Genomic DNA, 19,341 nt, shown 5'->3' with positions numbered 1-19,341 from the left:
TCCTAGTTATTTGGATGCACAGGGACTCATAGAATCATAGAATAGTAGAGTTGGAAGGGGCCTAAAAGGCCATCGAGTCCAACCCCCCCGCTCAAGGCAGGAATCCACCTTAAAGCATCCTTGACAGATGGTTGTCCAGCTGCCTCTTGAATGCCTCTAGGGTGGGAGAGCCCACAACCTCCCTAGGTAACTGGTTCCATTGTCATACTGCTCTAACTGTCAGGAAGTTTTTCCTAATGTCTAGCCGGAATCTGGCTTCCTGTAACTTGAGCCCATTATTCCATGTCCTGCACTCTGGGAGGATCGAGAAGAGATCCTGGCCCTCCTCTGTGTGACAACCTTTCAAGTCTTTGAAGAATGCTATCATGCCCTAACCAGCCCACATTTTCTGGCTGGTGTAGAAATGGCCATAGACAACAGCAGTGCAGCCAACTGTCACTGCAAACAGTGCTCAACGTATGAGGGCAGGAGGTGCAGGGGTGCTCCCCTGAATTTCACAAGCCCCCCACTACCCCCCCTTTATCCAAATCATTACCCATTTGGATCATAAAAGGTACAGAGCTGGGACTCCTGCTGCCCCCCCCCCCATAATTTTAACACAGTTTGCCAAACCCTAAATACCAGCAGTAGCTCTTGCTAAATCACTCTCAGTCCTTAAAAAAACCCCAACCCCAAATAAATTAAGGTTCTGTTGTGTCCAGAGGCCTGGAACTCTCAGAAATAAGAGTCTGGCTTCCATCCAAGTTTAGAAGATGTGGAGTTTATTTTGTAGTTCCTTTCTCTCAATACAGCTACAGGCGGATTAGCCCTGGCTTTGCCAGACTATTATAAATCCTGGGAAGGATTCTACGTTTCGTCCAGGACATTTTGGAATCCTAGCCTAGATCAAAGCATGGATTTATGGCAAATATTACAGGTTATAATCCATAGTATCAGCAGATTAATCAACTAAAGTTTTAATTAATTGATCAAAGCAGCGTTAAGGGCACACTTTCACCATGATATAGATAAATTTAAGAGTGTTATGCCCACCCAAAAAACATTGGTATTGTTTTTACAGACAAAGGCAATGCTTAATTTCTAAAGAGGTACTGGGACAGAGGCCAGTAAGTGAGTCTGGGAGACTTCCCCAATTGTGTTATTCTAAAAAGAATGAGGGCAGGCTGAATGCAGTGACAGTATCAGAGATACTGCTCTTTATTTTGCTATTTGGGGGTATGTGTCCCTACTATGCTTTGGGGGGAATGTCGTTAGAAGAAAAAAGAGGTACCAGCTTTCCTCCAGTCAGAAATTTGCCCACAAAAAAAGAAAACTATTGGTTCATTTACTACATTCTAGTAAGGTTAGGGTGTTGCAAAGTCAATGGAATTAAGATAGGTGAGAATTTCATTTCCATTGAGTTTTGGCAAGAATTTACCAAAATTCACAATATTCTCCATATTTGAGACAAAAAAACCAACTTTTTCCAGTATTGGGAAAAGGGCAGGATATAACAACAACAACATGGAATTTAAACAATTCAGAGATGGGGAGGGGGGAGTGAAAAAAGATCCATCCATCCAGGCCCAGGGAACTTGAGCGCTTCAAAGTCTGGCTTTGAATCCCTGCATGTTTAACCACCGTAGCCCTAAATCAGGGTGGCTACGTCTTTTTCCTGACAGGTTCCTCATCCTCAGCAGCTCTGCAGCTGGCAGGTACATTATGGTCCTCTCCATGCTGGGAGTTGCTGGACCAGTTGCATTTGCCTGGTGCAGACAGGTGGGAGTTTCGTTTCTGTTCATTTTTGTTTTTATCAGAATTTACCACAATTCACCAAGTTCTTCATATTCAGGAGAGTGGGTGGGGGACACACCATGAGATCTGAAAAATTCAAATGTGGAAGAAAGCAAAATGGAGGCGTTCCTCCATCTCTAGACGGGACGCCGCCAACTTTTCAATCAACTCCTGCAGATGTGCCTTTCACAGCAGCGTGAGCTGCAATGATTAGAAGGGGGTATCATAATTCCTCTCCATGCTGTGATCTAATGTAGCTAACTAAAAGGCACAGCAGTAAGGGCAGGTTGAACGGTTGCCAAACTTAAGGCTGCAGCAGACAGAGATGACCTTTCTGCAGTTTGTGATCGCAATAGGTGTGGGGGTCGAGGGTCTAAAAAACCCCAACCCAACCCAAGAGTGTTTTCCTCTGCGATGTAATGGAGGACTTTTTTTTCTATCTGTTTCTTTAGGAGAAGAACATGGATGAATAGGAAATGATATGAGATCAATACAAGATGCTGGGTTTGGGAAAGGAGCATTCTATTTGTCTTAGCCTGCCCCAACCCTGATGTCTTTCAGCTGTGCTGGATTCCAATTCCCACCATTCCTAATGGCTATGGTGCCAGGGATGATGGGCATTGTAGTGGGATACAACAGGATGGCACCAGGCTAGAGAAATCTGGCTTTCTGCACCACAGAGACTACGGTGCAGCTTCTGTGCTAGATGAGGCAGTGGCCAGAACCCAATTGATGTGTGGTAGCAAAATAGGTGGGGCTGCATGGTATTTCAGCACTAGCAATGTGATGCCTGAGGCAAGGCCTGAACTCCAAACCAACCTATGTCAGGAAACCGAGCTTTCAGTGAGCGGGTGTGAACCTGAGAGTATTACAAGGAAGACCTGAAAATCAAAAATAGCAACGACCTTCCAGGGCATTTAAAATATAAATAAATGAAAATAGGGATGTGCAAATCAGCAAAATTCAAGCTCATCAAATTCGTTCCATCTCATCTTCATCTCAGATTGCAAGCTCTGTTTTTTATTTTTGTACAAAAATGCTTGAGTATTTTCATCCTGTTGTCCATGTGGATGCATGAATTGCGAGCAGCTTTGAAATGTATGCATTCTCCTCCCATTAAAGTACATCCAAGTGCATTTTTCAGAAGTTCGCATTTTTATGCTGTCGAATGCATTCATTTCTTCGGTCCACAAATCACATTGCAGATCCGGACACCCTTCGACTCCAGACTGCATTTGAGTCTGGAAAGTGAGAACTGGGGAAATCCTGATAAAAAACCAAACAATTTTTTCACACATCCCTCTTGCAGAGGGGGACAAGGAGGGTGTTCGTATTTAAGCAGCAAACCTGCTCTAGGCAGGCAGGGTGATATGACTTCACAGAGAGATTGTGGCGGAAACCGAGGAAAGAAACAGCATTAATCTTTCCAGGTGACTCCCCGGGGAGGATGAGGAAGGACAGATAGAAATTACTTGGCATAACACAATGCAGACTGCAAGAGAGAACTCTGGCCCAGTGCCGCACTGGGGACGAGGCACAGAAAAGCTGCAGCTTGACGGGTCTTACTATCTTTTACAGTCACCTGGACACCACAGCAATTTCTGCTGGAGGCAGAAAAATCAGCCTGAAAAGGGTGTGGGACTGGGGGGCGGGGGTTGGTACTACACAACCACCTTTGCAGTGATTACTCATATAACTCCATCAGTGCACGTGGAGCTTTGCAGAGTATATCGTAAGCAAAAAAATAAAAGTTGGGCAGGAGAGACAGTTCCCTGCCCACTGGAGCTTACAAATTCCAATAAAAATGAAAAGTTCCATGATTCCTTTTCCCTTCGTTGGTTTGTTTTTCCCAAGGAAAAGTGCACAAAGAAATCTGGAAGGTTTAGGAGAGGATTAACCAGGGAGGTGTTAGAAGGGACTTCTTAACCCTTTCTCTCCCAGATGTTTGTATGTTTTGTCCCCACTGCTGGGGGGGGGGGAAACAGGTAGCAGAGAAAAGGGTTAAAGACTGTGATCCCTTTCCACTTACAAAATCCACACATCTACACCCCTTCTGGTTTTCTGCTGAGGATTCCAGTTTCCCATGGGTGGTTTTCCTTGGTGGGGAACAAACCATGAAATTAGTAGTGCTGGGCTGGGAATTTATTCCCCTTCTTTCAAACCTTCTCATTCACCATGCTGGGAAAGAAATGGCTTAAAACAAAACAACAATGAAGAAGGACATTTTGGTGAAATTCTCGGGGGTTGGGTGCGAGGTTCTTGTGTTCAGTTGCAAGATGGCCGAGGGCCGTGGCGGAGCATTGCTAGGAAATGAAGATTTGGGGCAAAGGCCCGTAGGATATAAATCAGCCTAAAATGTGCAAATGGACATTTATATCCATTTATGCAAAATCAGAAACAATTACTAGCACGCCTTTAAATTTGACAGAATACAAAGCCGCCCGATTCATTGCTCATGCAAATCGCTTCAAATAAAATACATTCTTCAACGTCTTGGCATCTCGACCCAGATCACCCCCCAATCAGTCGTTCCTTTTAAATGACAATTCATTTGCAACCTCTCCTGTCCCCTCTCCCACTTTTAAACCCTTCCTCACCCTAACAGGCAGTTGCTTCTCTCTCTCGCACCCCCCCTTGCCATTCAGCTTAAAAGAACAGCTTCCATTGGAAACACTGAAAGATATGTTTTTTTCCCTTCCTAAGCAACTATGAGCAGCAACAGGGCCCAAACCCAGAGGTAGCTCCCAAGTCGTCTGCAGCTCTTGGATCATGCACAGCTGTTTGGGGGTAGCATTCTCTGCGACATTTGCTAGGAATCCCGCGGTGCACCTCAGCCTGCTTCACTTGTGCCCCTAAAAATAGGGTGAAAGAAAAGCTTATAGCTGAAGATGCTTCCTCCAGGGTCTTGATCTCTAAAGATGTTCACCTGGGCCACTGATGACTTTTCACGTCTGATGGCTCCTTCCTACTGAACGCATCCTAACTACTTGTGTAGTGATGGGGGTGGGAGCAAGTTTGGGACACAGGACCAGCCCAGGACATGTTGCTTCCCCTGAGGCAAAGAATAAGAAGGTCCCCCCTCTCATTCCATGTACAAAATCTGTCTAGACAGGCAGATGAATCTGTCTTCAGCACTAAAAATGAGGCCATGTCTTCCACTGAACCTGATGGCAGCTGGCTGGTAGCACAGTAGACTTCAAGGCACACTGTGCTCTCTCTCACACACTCTCCATGAATACCTTGCTGCAGCCTCCCAGCATCTGCTGCCTGGGGCAATGGCCTCACCTTGCCTAATGGTAGGGCCGGCCCTGTTGGGGAGAGGCCGGCCCTACCGATAGGCAGCTGCAAAACGGGAGTCTGAGTTTTGCAGCTGGCACGGAAGTGCTAAGCGCATGCTGCTTGTTTGTGGGGAACTGATGCCACTTTGAAAGTGTACTGGGACTGGAGGAAAAGGTTCAAAAAAAGGGGCGGGGGAAACCAGATATTACACAAGCACAGTCCATCACCACTACTCACCAGGAAACTGATGCAGGGAAAGGGCTGACTTTCTGAAATGCACTACTGCTCTGGGAAGTGGAGAGCGTGAAAAAATTCCTTCCTGAGAGCAACGACTCAGGCCCAGCTGGCTTCCTTTCAAAGGCATGAAAACAGTTGTGGTCAGACTTGGAGGCTCAAGCATTGGCCACAAATCCTTCTTGGGCTTGTCTTTGCCATCAAAAGAAATCAGGGAGAGACTGAAAGCCTATGCGTCAGGGTCTTGCTATTTACTGTGTAATCTGTACAGCACCATGTACATTGATGGTGCTATATAAATAAATAATAATAATAAATAATAATAAGTTCGAGGACTACTAGCGGGATTTTGATGCAAACTTACCTAAATTCACAATTTCGAACCAAAACTCAGTTCTCATTCAAAATGCATACTTCTCCAGGTTTTGCAATGGAATTCTCCCATGAGAGAGAGAGAGAGAAAGAGAAATGCACGCAAAGATGTGCATATAATTGCATTTAAGTACATTCTATTTGGGCAATGGCTTGCAGAAAAATATGTAGATTAGGAAAAATGGTGTGGGGGAAATGCACATAGATATGCACAGACATTCATACAAATGTTCATATAAACTGTTTAAAAAATTCTCAGATTTGGGGGCAAACCAACTTTAAGGTTAGAAAAATGAGAAATGGAGAGAAACTGAAATGGGCAGATTCATCCGTCTCTAGTAACTAATAGATATTTAAGGAAGAAAGAATTACACCTCACTGATTCAAGGCATGGCCAAGCTGTTCTACTTTCACGGATGTCCCCTTGAACAGAACAAAAACCTTGCAACTCATGATGGCTACATGAACCTTCACAACCAGAGCTCACTGACTACCAGTTGCAGGGGAGTGGTGCTGCGTTCATGCCCGCTTGTGGGGTTCCTGGAAGCATCTGTTTGGCCGCTATGGGAACCAGAATGCAGGCAATGTGGACTTTTGCTCTGATCCAGCTGGAACCTTCACCTGTTCTTATATGTGCCCAGTTTAATATCTAGCTTACTTCCCCTGATATCAGAGTAGTTCTTCAAGAATCCCCCACGTACCCCCGTAGCTGAACGGTTGCAGCAAACATGGCAAAACTCATCTCTAGAACTGCAGTAAGCAGCAAGCTTACTATACACACACAGAAACATACATCTTCCCTAAGGAATTCTCAAACGTCTTACTAAGAGAAGTCATTCCTGGAATTTTGGCTGTCTCTAAATTTTAAAACACAGTTGTTGCCATACCTCTAAATTATAACCAACACAGCTCCTCCGCTGCTTAGCCCTTAGCTCAAACAACATACCTACGCAGGACTCCATGACCCACACTTAGAGCTATTACCCCCTAATTCGAAACACTGACCTAGGGTTTATTCAGGGGACACTTTCATTTAGCTATCACAAGGGAAACATCCAAAAGTGTCTTCGAGATTAGAGAAGTGCCAAAAATTTTTTTTTTATCTTTAGACATATGTTGAAGACAGATCTGTTTATCCAAGCCTTCCCTGAGTAATTGAACCTACCATCTGATACACAATCTATTAGGGGTGTGCACGGACCCCCCGCTCCGCTTCACTTCCAGATCTGCGATTTTCGGATCGGGCCGCTTTGCCCCGCCCCCGCTCCGCCCATTTCCGCTCCGCTCCACTCGGAGCTCCAGATCTGGATCGGAGCTCCGTTTTTCCCCCCATAGGGTTGCATTGAAAGCTAAAAAAGTAAACAACTTTTTTTCTGTTCAATTTAGAAACCTCACATTTGGCACCATGACACCTCAAGGACGTATACACATGCACGCCAAGTTTCAAGGCAATCCCATCATCCCCTGATTTTGGGGGAATTTATGAAAATCGGGCACCCCATTCACACCCCTTGGGATAGCTCCGTCAATTTGCACGTTAGAAACCTCAAACTCGGCACCATGACAGCTTATCCATGTGTCCACATGGACGCCCAGACTCAAGGCAGTCCCATCATCCCCTGATTTTTGGCACGGCTCTAACCTCTAACGCACCACCCATAACCCTAATTCACACCCCTTTCGATAGCTCCGTCAATTTGCACGTTAGAAACCTCAAACTCGGCACCATGATAGCTTATCCATGTGTCCATGTATAAGAATATAAGAATATGTTTAAGAATATTACTAAATGTAGGGAAATGGGACAAGAAGTGTGTGTATGCTTTCCCCAAAATGCTCAATCTGTGGCTGTTGCACTACACAAAAGCAGTGCACACAATCAGGCTTTAAGAGAGGGGAGGGGGGAAACGAACCAAACAAACAAACACACACTCCAAAATTTTAAAATAAAGTTTATATTAAATCAAAGTAAGGGAAAAACACAGAGCAAACTAAGCAAAAAGAAAGAAGCAAACAAACACACGCGCCAAGCTAAAATCCTAATCTATCTCCAAAGTACACAGCAGCAGCTAGCTAAGTAGACCCTCTCCCAACGAACGCCAAACCCACAAGACGCTGAGAGCTCACAGATCTCAGGATGACTCTGCCTTAGTCCCCCCCCCTCGAACGCTGGGATTGGAGGATGCTTCATGAGGAGATCAATTCTCATCAGGATTGGGAGTTGAATGTGCCTGTCATCGCTTCAAATAAACCCCGCCGCGCCGCAGCCGGTTTACCCTATCGTTTGTATTATAAATGTACCCGATTTTTTTAAAAAAATATTGCATGTGAACCACAGGATGCAGAAAGTTGAGAGTAGTCTCAAAATGACCCCCATCCACGACTCTCTGAGCACAAGAATACCCAGTTATCCCCGATTGTTTTCCGCAATGCAATCCTATGGGCGAAAACTGCCGTTTGACCCACGCTGTCTCTGTTTGCCATGTTTGTTTACCCGATTTTTAAAAAAATTCTAGCGCGCGACCCGCATGACGCAGAGAGGTGAGAGTAGTCTCAAAATGACCCCCATCCATGACTCTCTGAGCACAAGAATTTTCAGAATGATAGCTTAAAAAACAACCCAGTTATCCCCGATTGTTTTCCGCAATGCAATCCTATGGGCGAAATTTTTCAAGATGGCGACCGGAGCAGTCCACCTGAAAGAGGAGCTCCAAAAAATAGGCGCTTCTCTTCGCCTTGCTTCTAGGGGTCCACGGTCCGCTTCTACTCCGCCTCTGGGCAAGGCGGAGCAGGCCAATTCGCTACTGCTTCTACGCTTCTAATCGGAGCGGAGCACATACCTACAATCTATTCAATTTGTTGGTTTGCCATGTTTTTGCTTTTTATAGTATGGGTGCACCGCTTTGACACTGCTGATGTCAGCAGCTTATAACTACTCATAACAACAATGAAACTATTGTTATTATGTTTGTTAAGTGTACTGGGAGCATTTCAAGGCTGCACTTGTTTCTGGATCAAGCAAACATCTCCCGGCAGGTGAGGCAACTCTGCACAGACCCGCAGAGGAGAAGATTTACTGCTGTGCAGGAGGTGAAAGCAATGGGGTGAAAGTATCTTTGAGCATCCCAGAAAGACTCCAGCCTGCTTGGAGGAATGTCACTGGTCTTTTTGCTTGTTTCCCCCCCCCAAACAGGAGTCCCCAACATCATACCAAACTTTTGCACTCATGATGCGACGTTCGGTGACAACTGTAAATGTACAATCCTGTGCACAGCCACTTGCAAGGAAGTTTCATTGGATTCACTGGGACTTACTTCTGAGTAGACATGCATAAGGTCAGGCTGCAGGATAGTCTAGTTCCTGCCTGTTTCTCTTGTTAAATTCCAGGAGGGCTGCAGCTGTTTCATTCTGATAGGTTTTTAATCCTTTTCTAAAAAAAAGTTAGAACAAGATTTTTCGTGAAAACAGCTTTGATTTATCTTACGTGTGTCTCCCTGAGTGCTTTGGAAAGGAAATCTAGAAACAAAGATGAGACTGGACAGGATAGATCTTAAACTGTAGCGTCGGTGGCCGACCCCACCTGCCCCACCTGCCAATTCAGGGGCAAGAGATCCGATGGCATGGTGTCCGAGGCAGTGAGACATGCTTCACAGTCCCTTACCCTGGATTGGTAGGGGTGTCCCTGGACAGCCATCACATCCCTCTTGGAAACCTAGTTGTCCACTAAGACCCCCACAACCTGGAGCAATTAAAAGTGACCAGGATGGAGCACACTTCACGCCTTTACTGCAGCATGCCTCTCGGCACATGAGCAGGTGTACTCTCTGTCTAGCCAAAGTTCCTACCATAGTCCATGCATTAACTGCAGATAAATACCCACCACCCCAACACCCAAATGCCCTTTCGCTGGAAGGCAGGAAGCAAAGGGAGAAGAGACGGATTTCTCCAGCTCCCGTCTCTCCTTCCCCCCCCCCTGTTCTCTTCCAACAGCAGATGAGTCATTTGTCTGCTGCAACTCTCTTTCAAACCATCTCTCGTAATATTCTGTATCAAATCAAAAGCCTTTCCCATTTGGCAAGCGGAGCCAACCCTGCAGAAAAGCAAGCTTAACGTGTCTCTGGCAAGCGAACAAAGACTCTTATGGAGGAATCCGCCGTCCGCCGTTAGACACCCGCGACTCCGCTCTGCCTCCTCAAACGCTCCAGTTGTGGCAATCCGACGGGGGCCACCGACAGCTCTGAGCAGAGTAGGGAGCTGCAAACCACGCCAGGATCACAGTCCCAGGAAGGGGAATTTGCATCTGCTATCACAGCCTGCCTGCCTGCCGCTGGAAGTGAGAATGCTTGAAACACGTGGCTGTACAAGAATACACAGGCTGGGCAGCCACTTTGGGGGGAGGGGGTTTGTGATTTTTAACAAACTCCTGCCTCTTTGCTCGGTTCAGGCAGAAGCATCCATGCTGTTCCAATGCCAGAATAAAGTGACAAAGCAGCAGGAAAACCTAAGGCTGAATACCACCACCTCCCAAACAAGAAGCATCAATGGCCACGGTGCCCATTCATTTATTTATATTTATTTGTTGCATTTTTATATCACCCAATAGCCGAAGCTCTCTGGGCGGTGCACCATTCAAAGTATAAAACAACAGTATAAAAACATGATATCAAATACAATATAAATGCACAACCAGGATAAAATCAGCAGCAGTGCAGGAATACAAATTTAAAGTAGCAAAGTTAAACTAGCAAAGTTAATTTAGAGACTGTTAAAATGCTGAGAAAATAAAAAGTTCTTCACCTGGCGTCTAAAAGAATATGGTGTGTTCATCTGTCCAAACAGGTTTTGCAGGCTTCTGCAGTGCCCCAAGAACCTGCAAAACCTGTTTGAACAGAGACGACAGCCAGACAACGGGGCGGAGTGTGCATGCCACCGCCAATGACGCCTTTGTCAAATCACCCTTGGCTCTCTTAAGAATGACTTGCCATTCTCCATCCTGAGAGCACACTCTGGATCAGTGCGAGTGAGTGTCCGCAGGTGTGCTGTTGCCAGGCATGCAGCATTGCTCACCATTCCTTATACGACTCACCTAGCCAATTCTGAGTGATGTTTCACCAATGGAGGCTGGTGGCTCCGATTTCAGTGGGGCTGGAAATCCATTCTTGGTTTCAGTCACATCCAGCCAGAGCTCTAAAGGAGCTATCCAAGGTGCTGAACCCTACCCCCCCCCCAAAAAAATAGGACTGGCACCTTGGATAGCTCCCCAAGACTTCCAGCTAGTTCTGATTGAAAGCCAGAAATGGGTTTACAGCCCCAATGAAATCGGAACCATCAGCCTCCACTGTGTTTTCAGAACCAAAAACCTTGCTAAGCCATCAGCTTGGGACTGCTCACAGATGGGGAGGGCTCTCGCTCAGTGGGAGAATGCCCACTTTGCATGAAGAAGGTCCCAGGTGTGCTGCTCAGGAACTCCAGTGAAAATGAGAAGATACCAGATGATGGAGACAGATCCATGCTTGAGACCCTGGAGCTGCTGCCAGGCAGAGTAGATGAAACTCAGCTTGAAAGATGGACCAAGGATCTGCCCCGATCCAAGGCAGTTTCATAGAATCATAGAATAGTAGATTTGGGAGGGGCCTATAAGGCCATCAAGTCCAACCCCCTGCTCAATACAGGAATCCACCCTGCATTGAGCTCCATCCTATAGATGCTTGTGGCTCAGGCTCAGATGTGGCTCAGCCATGCTGAGCAGCAGACATAACATCTGCATGGATGAAAACACAGGCGCCAAAGTGTGGATGGGCCAGGGTGGCTCCTCGTAGGTTCTTTACACACATGAGGTTTGAAGCCGTTGCGTGGGTTGTACGTCCCGCATTTGGAATGTGAAATTAATACCTACACTGGTGGTTGTAAGGAGAATTCAGGCTCATCCGCTTTCTGTCCCACAGTGAAAATGTTCACTGGCACACTCCCAACAGAGGGACTTGAAGGGTCAAGTGAGAAAACAGCTCCCCGCCTTTATTTTTTAATCATTTTGAGCCAGCCCAGATTTTCAGGTTATTGAGGGCTGGCAATCTGCAGAAGAAAGATTGCCAGCTTTTCCTTTCTTAAAATTGGCTTTGCTCCTAGGTTAACAACAGTCTCGCAGAAATTTAACGGGTGATGTTTCCCCCAGTGTGGGGAGGAGCAGGGAACCCATTTTTACCTGCTCCTTTCCTGCTCATCAGGTTGCTTTTAGAGGCACAGGAGCAGGGCCAGCAAAAAGAAAATGTGGCTATTGAACACTCGAGGTGCAACATGGGCTACTATTGTATATCCAGATCATAGAATGGTGGAGTTGGAAGGGACCACAAGGATCAACTAGTCCAACCCTCTGCAATGTGCAGGAAAACCTATTAAAACATCCATGAGAGGTGGCTGGCAAGCCTCCTCTTAAAAACCTCCAGAGATGGAGAACCCACAACCTCGGTAGGTAGACCGTTCCACTGTTGTACAGATCTTTCCGTCAGAAAGTTTTTCCTGATAGTGCATGAGAATCGCAGCAGAAGTACAAAGAGCTTTTATTCAGTGATGCCGCACTTCCCACTTCTGGGGTTGTTTGAGACAGGGGGACTGGAACCCAGCTTGTGTGCATGAGAGGAGTGCTCAGGCAACATCTTTGCGCATTAGAAACATTGGAAGCTGCCTTATTCCGAGTCAGACTGTGACTCCATCTAGCCCTGTATTGCTGACACTGACTGGCAGCCATAGCCCTCCAGAGTTTCAGGCAGGATTCTTTCCTCGCCCTACCTGAAGATGTCAGGTAGGGACCTTCTGCTTGCAAAGTGGGTGCTCTACCACTGAGCCACAGCCTGAGCCGTTAAACTTTGCTGGCTCAGCAGAGGAGAAGCCGGCAGCCCATCGTACAGCCAAGGATCATGGGAAATGAAGTCAGGGGGGACCGGTTGCAAGCAGCAGAAGAATGCCCTCCTTGAAGAACTGCATAAAAGAAGCACTAGGGTATGAGAAGCGGCACTCCTCAAAATTCACTCTCCTCCTGCTCAGCTACGGAAACTGCAGGAAGCCTTTCTCATGGGCCTCGACGGAAAAGTTCTCTGACTGGTTCACCAGCCAGAGAGCACGGCTGCTTTGTTGCATGCCTACAGACGTTTGAATGAAGTTCAGGTAGACAACCCTGGATATGAAGCTAGGCAAGTTTGGGTCTTGCGCCAAGCCCTTTTCAAAGTCCCAGCTTCGAAGGCGGCGATCCAAGCCATGCTTCCCTAGGAGCAGGCACCATCAAACCCAGTTGGACTTCCTCCTGCATAAACATGAACAGGAGAGGACCACATGGTTTTAAAACCAAAACAACGGATCTAAATAGATTTGCCTTGACAGCGATGATTGCACTTGGCAAAGATTCGGACCTTTCTCTTTCTCCCCCCCCCCCCCCGGCCCTCTTGCTCACACACAGCATTCTAAACACTCAGCCCCATCGTGTTTGTTGTTCTTCAAGGCACCTACGCAACCAGTTTTACGCTGCTGCCGCACATCACCCTGCCCTTAAAGTTAGAGAGGGGAGAAAAAAACGCAACACATTGCTTCCGTCCGTAACGATGATGACTGTGGCCATAGCTAGACCTAAGGTTTATCCCTGGATTGTCCAGGGGTCAAACCTGTTCATCTAGGTGACACACAGGGGATCCAGTGCTCAGGCAGGGGCGAACCCTGGATGATCCCAGGATAAACCTTAGGTCTAGCTGTGGCCTGTGATGATTTTGGAGCCCAAAGCTAAGCGAACCCCTGCGAATTTTGGGGGGGCCCACGACGACAGCCGAAAGCATGAGAGAGGCAGGCACAGCGGCAATTTCCCTAATCAAACTTTTCTCCCGGACGCAAAAGCAATCGCAAGTGTCAGACGGTACGATTAACCCAGGAGACAGTACCTTTAGCCGAGGAAGATGTGAAGCCCGTGGCGGGAGCTGGTCCAGGAAGGAGGATGCTATGACAACGTTCCAGAGACACAGACACACACACTGGCGCTGGGATTCCTGCTGCTTCTCTCTGCAGCCTGGTCTTTCGGCAGCCCAGACCAACTGGGCTAGAAATGCATTTAGTAATTATTTGCAGGATCTCAGGCTCCGCCCCCGGCAGCTGCTATTGGTCGGCTGCCCCGGTGCTAGCCCATCTTGGCTGGAGTGCAGCCTCCCTCGCTATTTAGCTGCTGCTATTATCGAGAGCATCGCGAAGGGCTAATTATGTGTTCTGTAGACAAGCGCTGCATCTCGGGCTGTGCCGACTGGTGTCAAGGCAGACAAAGGGAGCCCTCCGACGGAGGCTGGCAAGGAGCGGCCACCTGCCAGGCCGAGCCCCTGGGCTGCTCGGAGAAGTGTTTGTCTTCCCACCAGCGCCTCTCCATCATCTGTTTTTCTTGCGAACAAAGCTTTTTGGCGCCCAGACAAATTCTGCAACCTGTTATCGCTGTACGCCGCCTCGGTTTTGGGGGAAAGGCAGGATAGCAATGCCCGAAAGACATGGATGCATTGTCAGCAAGGGGTGCGGATCGTTGCAGTGTTTATTCCTGGGGGACGTAACTGCTTTGCAGAGTTTATTCTGGCTTCCCCCGATGACGGGGAGGGACGCAGGGATTATTCGAAAGCGAGTGCCAGGAACTTGTGACTCTCCAGATGTTTTGGCCTACAACTCCCAGCAGGCCTAGCCAGCAACGGGGAGGGATGATGGGGGTTGTAGGTCAAAAGAAGTTGCCCAATGAAGCTCCACTCTTTGACAACTGCTGAAAAGGTAAGCCACCCCTTGACTTCAGAGATTTCATAAGCCTTGCCTCGCAAACCTATTTTCACTGCCATAAGAGCTAGAAACTTGGTTTTGTTTTTGTTTTTAAAGAAGGAAGCTGAGAATCTCAGCAAGCTGGATTCTGAACAAAATACAGAATGCCTGTGAATCACTGAAGTACAGCTAGCAATTTTCCAATGAATTACCCTCAAGATCTGGGCTGAGTCTGCGTACCATGACTGGTCCCTGGATTCTCCTAGGCAGGAAGGGGTATCATAGAATCATAGAATAGCAGAGTTGGAAGGGGTCTACAAGGCCATCGAGTCCAACCCCCTGCTCAATGCAGGAATCCACCCTAAAGCATCCCTGACAGATGGTTGTCCAGCTGCCTCTTGAAGGCCTCTAGTGTGGGAGAGCCCACAACCTCCCTAGGTAACTGATTCCATTGTCGTATTTATTTATTTATTACATTTCTATACCGCCCAATAGCCGAAGGTCTCTGGGCGGTTCCCAAAAATTAAAATCATAGTAAAACAATCAACAGGTTAAAAGCACAAATACACAATACAATATAAAAAGCACAACCAGAATAAAAACCATGCAGCAAAATTGATATAAAATTAAAATACAGAGTTAAAACAGTAAAATTTAAATTTAAGGTAAAATTAAGTGTTAAAATACTGGGAGAATAAAAAGGTCTTCAGCTGGCGACGAAAGCAGTACAGTGTGGGCGCCAGGCGGACCTCTCTGGGGAGCTCATTCCACAACCGGGGTGCCACAGTGGAGAAAGTCTAACAGTCAGGAAGTTTTTCCTGATGTCCAGCTGGAATCTGGCTTCCTTTAACTTGAGCCCGTTATTCTGTGTCCTGCACTCTGGGAGGATCGAGAAGAGATCCCAGCCCTCCTCTGTGTGACAACCTTTTAAGTCTTTGAAGAGTGCTCTCATGTCTCCCCTCAATCTTCTCTTCTCCACGCTAAACATGCCCAGTACTTTCAGTCTCTCTTCATAGGGCTTTGTTTCCAGACCCCTGATCCTCCTGGTTGCCCTCCTCTGAACACGCTCCAGCTTGTCTGCATCCTTCTTGAATTGTGGAGCCCAGAACTGGACGCAATACTCTAGATGAGGCCTAAGCAGGGCCGAATAGAGAGGAACCAATACCTCGCACGATTTGGTAGCTATACTTCTGTTAATGCAGCCCAAAATAGCATTTGATTCTGTTACAGTGGAACCTTGCTGGAGCTACAAGGTCTTCCTGAGCTCTGGTGTGATCCTCAGTTGTTGGTTATTCTTTGGCCCTGACTCCAGCTAGGAAGGCATCCTACTATTTGAAGGCATCCCGTTTGAAGGTCTGTCCAGTCACCATCCAGTTTAAAAGAGAGATGAGGAGCCTCGAATACACCTATCAATATCCCACTCTTCCCCATATCTTTCTATATTTTTTAATGTTCACTTGGGATTGTTTCAAAGGGAAGTGGGAGTCTCTAGCTGCTGCCATCTTGATTTCCCATGAATGCTTCTGGGAAAGTTACTTAGCCTTTGTGATTAGCCAGGCCCACCCACAGCAGCCACTTTACAACAACAACAATAACAACAACAACTTTATTTCTTACCCGCCTCTCCATTTGGATTGAGGCGGGGATCAACAGTATGTATAAAATACATAAAATACTGATTTAAAACATAGTATGCATTGTTAATACATCCTAAAAAACATCCTAAAATTCCACTGGATAGGCCTGCCAGAAGAGATCAGTCTTGATAGCTTTCTTAAATGCTAAAATATTGTTAAGTTGACGCATCTCCTCCAGCAAGCCATTCCACAGTCTGGGAGCAGCAGAGGAAAAGGTCCTCTAAGTAATACCTGTCAGCCTAATTTTGGCTGGCTGAAGGAAATTCTTCCTAGAGGACCTGAGTGTGCGGGGCAGATTGTATGAGAGAAGGCAATCATAGAATAGTAGAGTTGGATGGCGCCTATAAGGCCATCAAGTCCAACCCGCTGCTCAATGCAGGAATCCACCTTAAAGCATCCTTGACAGATGGCTGTCCAGCTGCCTCTTGTGGGAGAGCCCACCACCTCCCTAGGTCACTGGTTCCATTGTCGTATTGCTCTAACAGTCAGGACGTTTTTCCTGCTGTCCAGCCAGAATCTGGCTTCCTGTAACTTGAGCCCATTATTCCGTGTCCTGCACTTTGGGATGATCGAGAAGAGATTCTGGCCCTCCTCTGTGTGATCCCGCAAGTAGCCTGCACCCAAACCATGTAGGGCTTTAAAGGTGATAACCAGCACTTTATACTTTGCCCAGAAACTAATTGGCAGCCAGTGATGAGATTATAAGACTGGTGTAATGTGGTCATGCCCAGGACAGTACTTAAATTTCCAAGTGTGTCCATCAACCCAAAAGCTTACCTACTAGGGATGGGTGAACGATGCAAACATCATGTCGCTGTTCGTCTTGTGCCTGATTCCTGTTCCCATTGGCGTGAGCTGCTCGCTCTGCACAAACAGAACAATCTCGCAAATCGGGCAGCAATCAAATGTGAAATTTGCATGAATTTCCTAATTTGCGCCACACTCCTCCATTGCCCAAAGCAAGGCTGATTCAGTTTACGGGTGAAATTTACATAAATTGGGACATCTGCACAAATCAAGATGGGAAAGCGGCACAAACGTTTGGCAATTTATGAAGAATTCCGGCAGACACATGCGCATACTTGCGCTCACATTCGGGGCTTTGATCAGGCCATGCTCCCATTTTTGTGAGCAAAAATGAAATCCATATACATCCTTGTAGCCTACTCCTGCTCTAAGGGCTTAACTGCATGGGATTTTCCCAAGCCATGTCAGTTGCCAAGATTTAGACTCCGGTATATTGCACATATAACCTTAAACAACAACAAAAAGAACTCGCTGCCATCCTCAGTCAAGAATCGTGTCAGTCATGAGATGCCTCTGGAAAAAGGCCCTCTATGTATTCAGGGGAGAGCAGAGGCAGAAGCAGTGTAAGTGGATAAAGAGAAAAAGGATGGACTAAGAGACCAACTGGGATGCAGGATGGTCTCAAAGAGAGTCAAACCAGCTTTTCGGCTGAAAACAGGGACATATTTGTAGTTTATCTCAGTTATCAAGGATCACTGCCTGGGGTCTCACCACATCTATCACACATTGCAGATCCTCTAACTCTCCCTTCTGTGTGCCATATTTGTTTGCTCTGAAGTCACCTGCCTTCCACAGATTGAAAAGCCAGGAGGTGGTTTGTTCTTTCGAACTAAGGGCCTTGCTAGACCAGCCGTTAGCCCAGTGCGAGGACTGTGCTGGTCCCTGTGCGTCCAAACGCATTCTTCCTATGGTCCCAACCTCAGGTTGGGCTGAGGCCGGGGACGTGGGAGGCGACCTCCCCTTTCCTGTGTGAATAAGTCCTTTTTTTTTATTTGTCCTGAATCTCCCACCCATCAGCTTCATGGGATGACCGCATTGGGTTCTAGTAATTTGAGAGAGGGAGAAAAATGTCTCCCGCTATACATTCTCCACACCATGCAGAATTTCGTACACCTCTATCATATTTCCCTGTAGCGTCCTTTTTTCTAGGCTAAACAACCCCAGCTGTTGTAACCTTCCCTCCTAGGAGAGATGCTCCAGCCCCTTGATCATTTGCGTTCCCCTTCACTCCACTTTTTCCAACAAGTCTGAACTCCAAAACAGGGCAAGGCAGGGAGGGAGCGACTCCACCTGACACATCACTCGAGTCCTTACACTGGAGAAATCCAATGAGGCATGATGAGTGGTTAAGAACCTAACAGCAGCCCTGCTGGATTGGACCAAGGGCCCATCTAGTCCAGCATTCTGTTGACACAGTGGCCAACCAGATGCCTCTTGGAAACCCACAAGCAGGACATGGGTGCAACAGTGTGCATGCACACACACAGTCATATTCCCCAACAACTGGTGTAGATAGGCATACTGTCTGGTTCTGGAGGTAGCATATAACCATCAGCACTTGTAACCATTGACAGCCTTATCTGCCATGAGTTTAATACGCCAGAGTTCTAGAATTCTTAAATAATAATAATAATAATAAATAATAATAATAATAATAATAATTTATTTCTTACCCACCTCTCCCTTTGGATCGAGGCAGGGAACAACATTAGAACAGGAATCAATACATCTTAAAAATTCTTGATTTCACATTGATCTGGATAGGCCTGCTGGAAAAGGCTAGTCTTTAAGGCTGCCTTAAAATCACACAGAGAGTTAATTTTACGAATCTCCTCCGGCAGGCCATTCCACAATCTGGGGGCGACAGAAGAAAAGGTCCTTTGGGAAACTGATGTCAACGGTTTACCCAAGTCTTCACCTCTGCATCTTCCCAGAAGTATTATAAAAAAAATAGAATCATTTCCATTTTGGCGTGCATCTAGCGAACAGCGATACATACTGGGGATTTCTCCCACTGCCACATACCTATGTGTACACACACATATATTAAATATGTATACTTTTGTACACTGAATGAGATATATGGTATTTTTGTTCTTGTAACTGCCACTTTGCACTTTTGGGGGCAAGCTGAGTAGCAAATCTAACAAATACCAAAATTAATGAATAATAACCTTTTCCTGGCCTTCTCCAGAGGCTTCCTGAGAACCTCATAGGTATTTTCGCTCACACAAAGGGCATTTTAGAAAAAGAAAGCAGCCGGGCACAGCCCTGGCACAAGGCAATGTGCAGTAAATGCCACAGGCAGGGGTTTTGCTGTGTTTTAGGAACTTACGGACATTTTGTTTCAGTTCATTTTTGATCAGAATTTTCCCAATTTGCACATTCCCCCACCCAAATGTGTACCTAAACACAATCTTCAGCTGAAGCCCACACACATTTCCAAGCTACAATTCACAGGACCAAAGAAAGCAGT

The 19,341-nt window shown here is 46.6% G+C and overlaps 1 protein-coding gene across 2 annotated transcripts in view; it reads right to left on the bottom strand.

Annotated features, from left to right (window-relative positions):
* Positions 1-13,716, bottom strand: part of ZMAT4 (zinc finger matrin-type 4) — a 258,917-nt gene extending 245,201 nt beyond the window's left edge. For both annotated transcript variants that reach the window (XM_063138888.1, XM_063138887.1), the window contains exon 1: positions 13,581-13,716. The gene's annotated coding sequence lies outside the window, so the exon portion shown is untranslated. The remainder of the gene's footprint in view (positions 1-13,580) is intronic.
* Between the last annotated feature and the right edge of the window lie 5,625 nt (positions 13,717-19,341).

This window comes from Elgaria multicarinata, chromosome 12 (assembly GCF_023053635.1).
Source record: "Elgaria multicarinata webbii isolate HBS135686 ecotype San Diego chromosome 12, rElgMul1.1.pri, whole genome shotgun sequence".
In the NCBI taxonomy this organism is placed as follows: Eukaryota; Metazoa; Chordata; class Lepidosauria; order Squamata; family Anguidae; genus Elgaria; species Elgaria multicarinata.
Note: the sequence above shows the minus strand (reverse complement) of the source record. Positions and strands in the feature narration are given on the sequence as shown.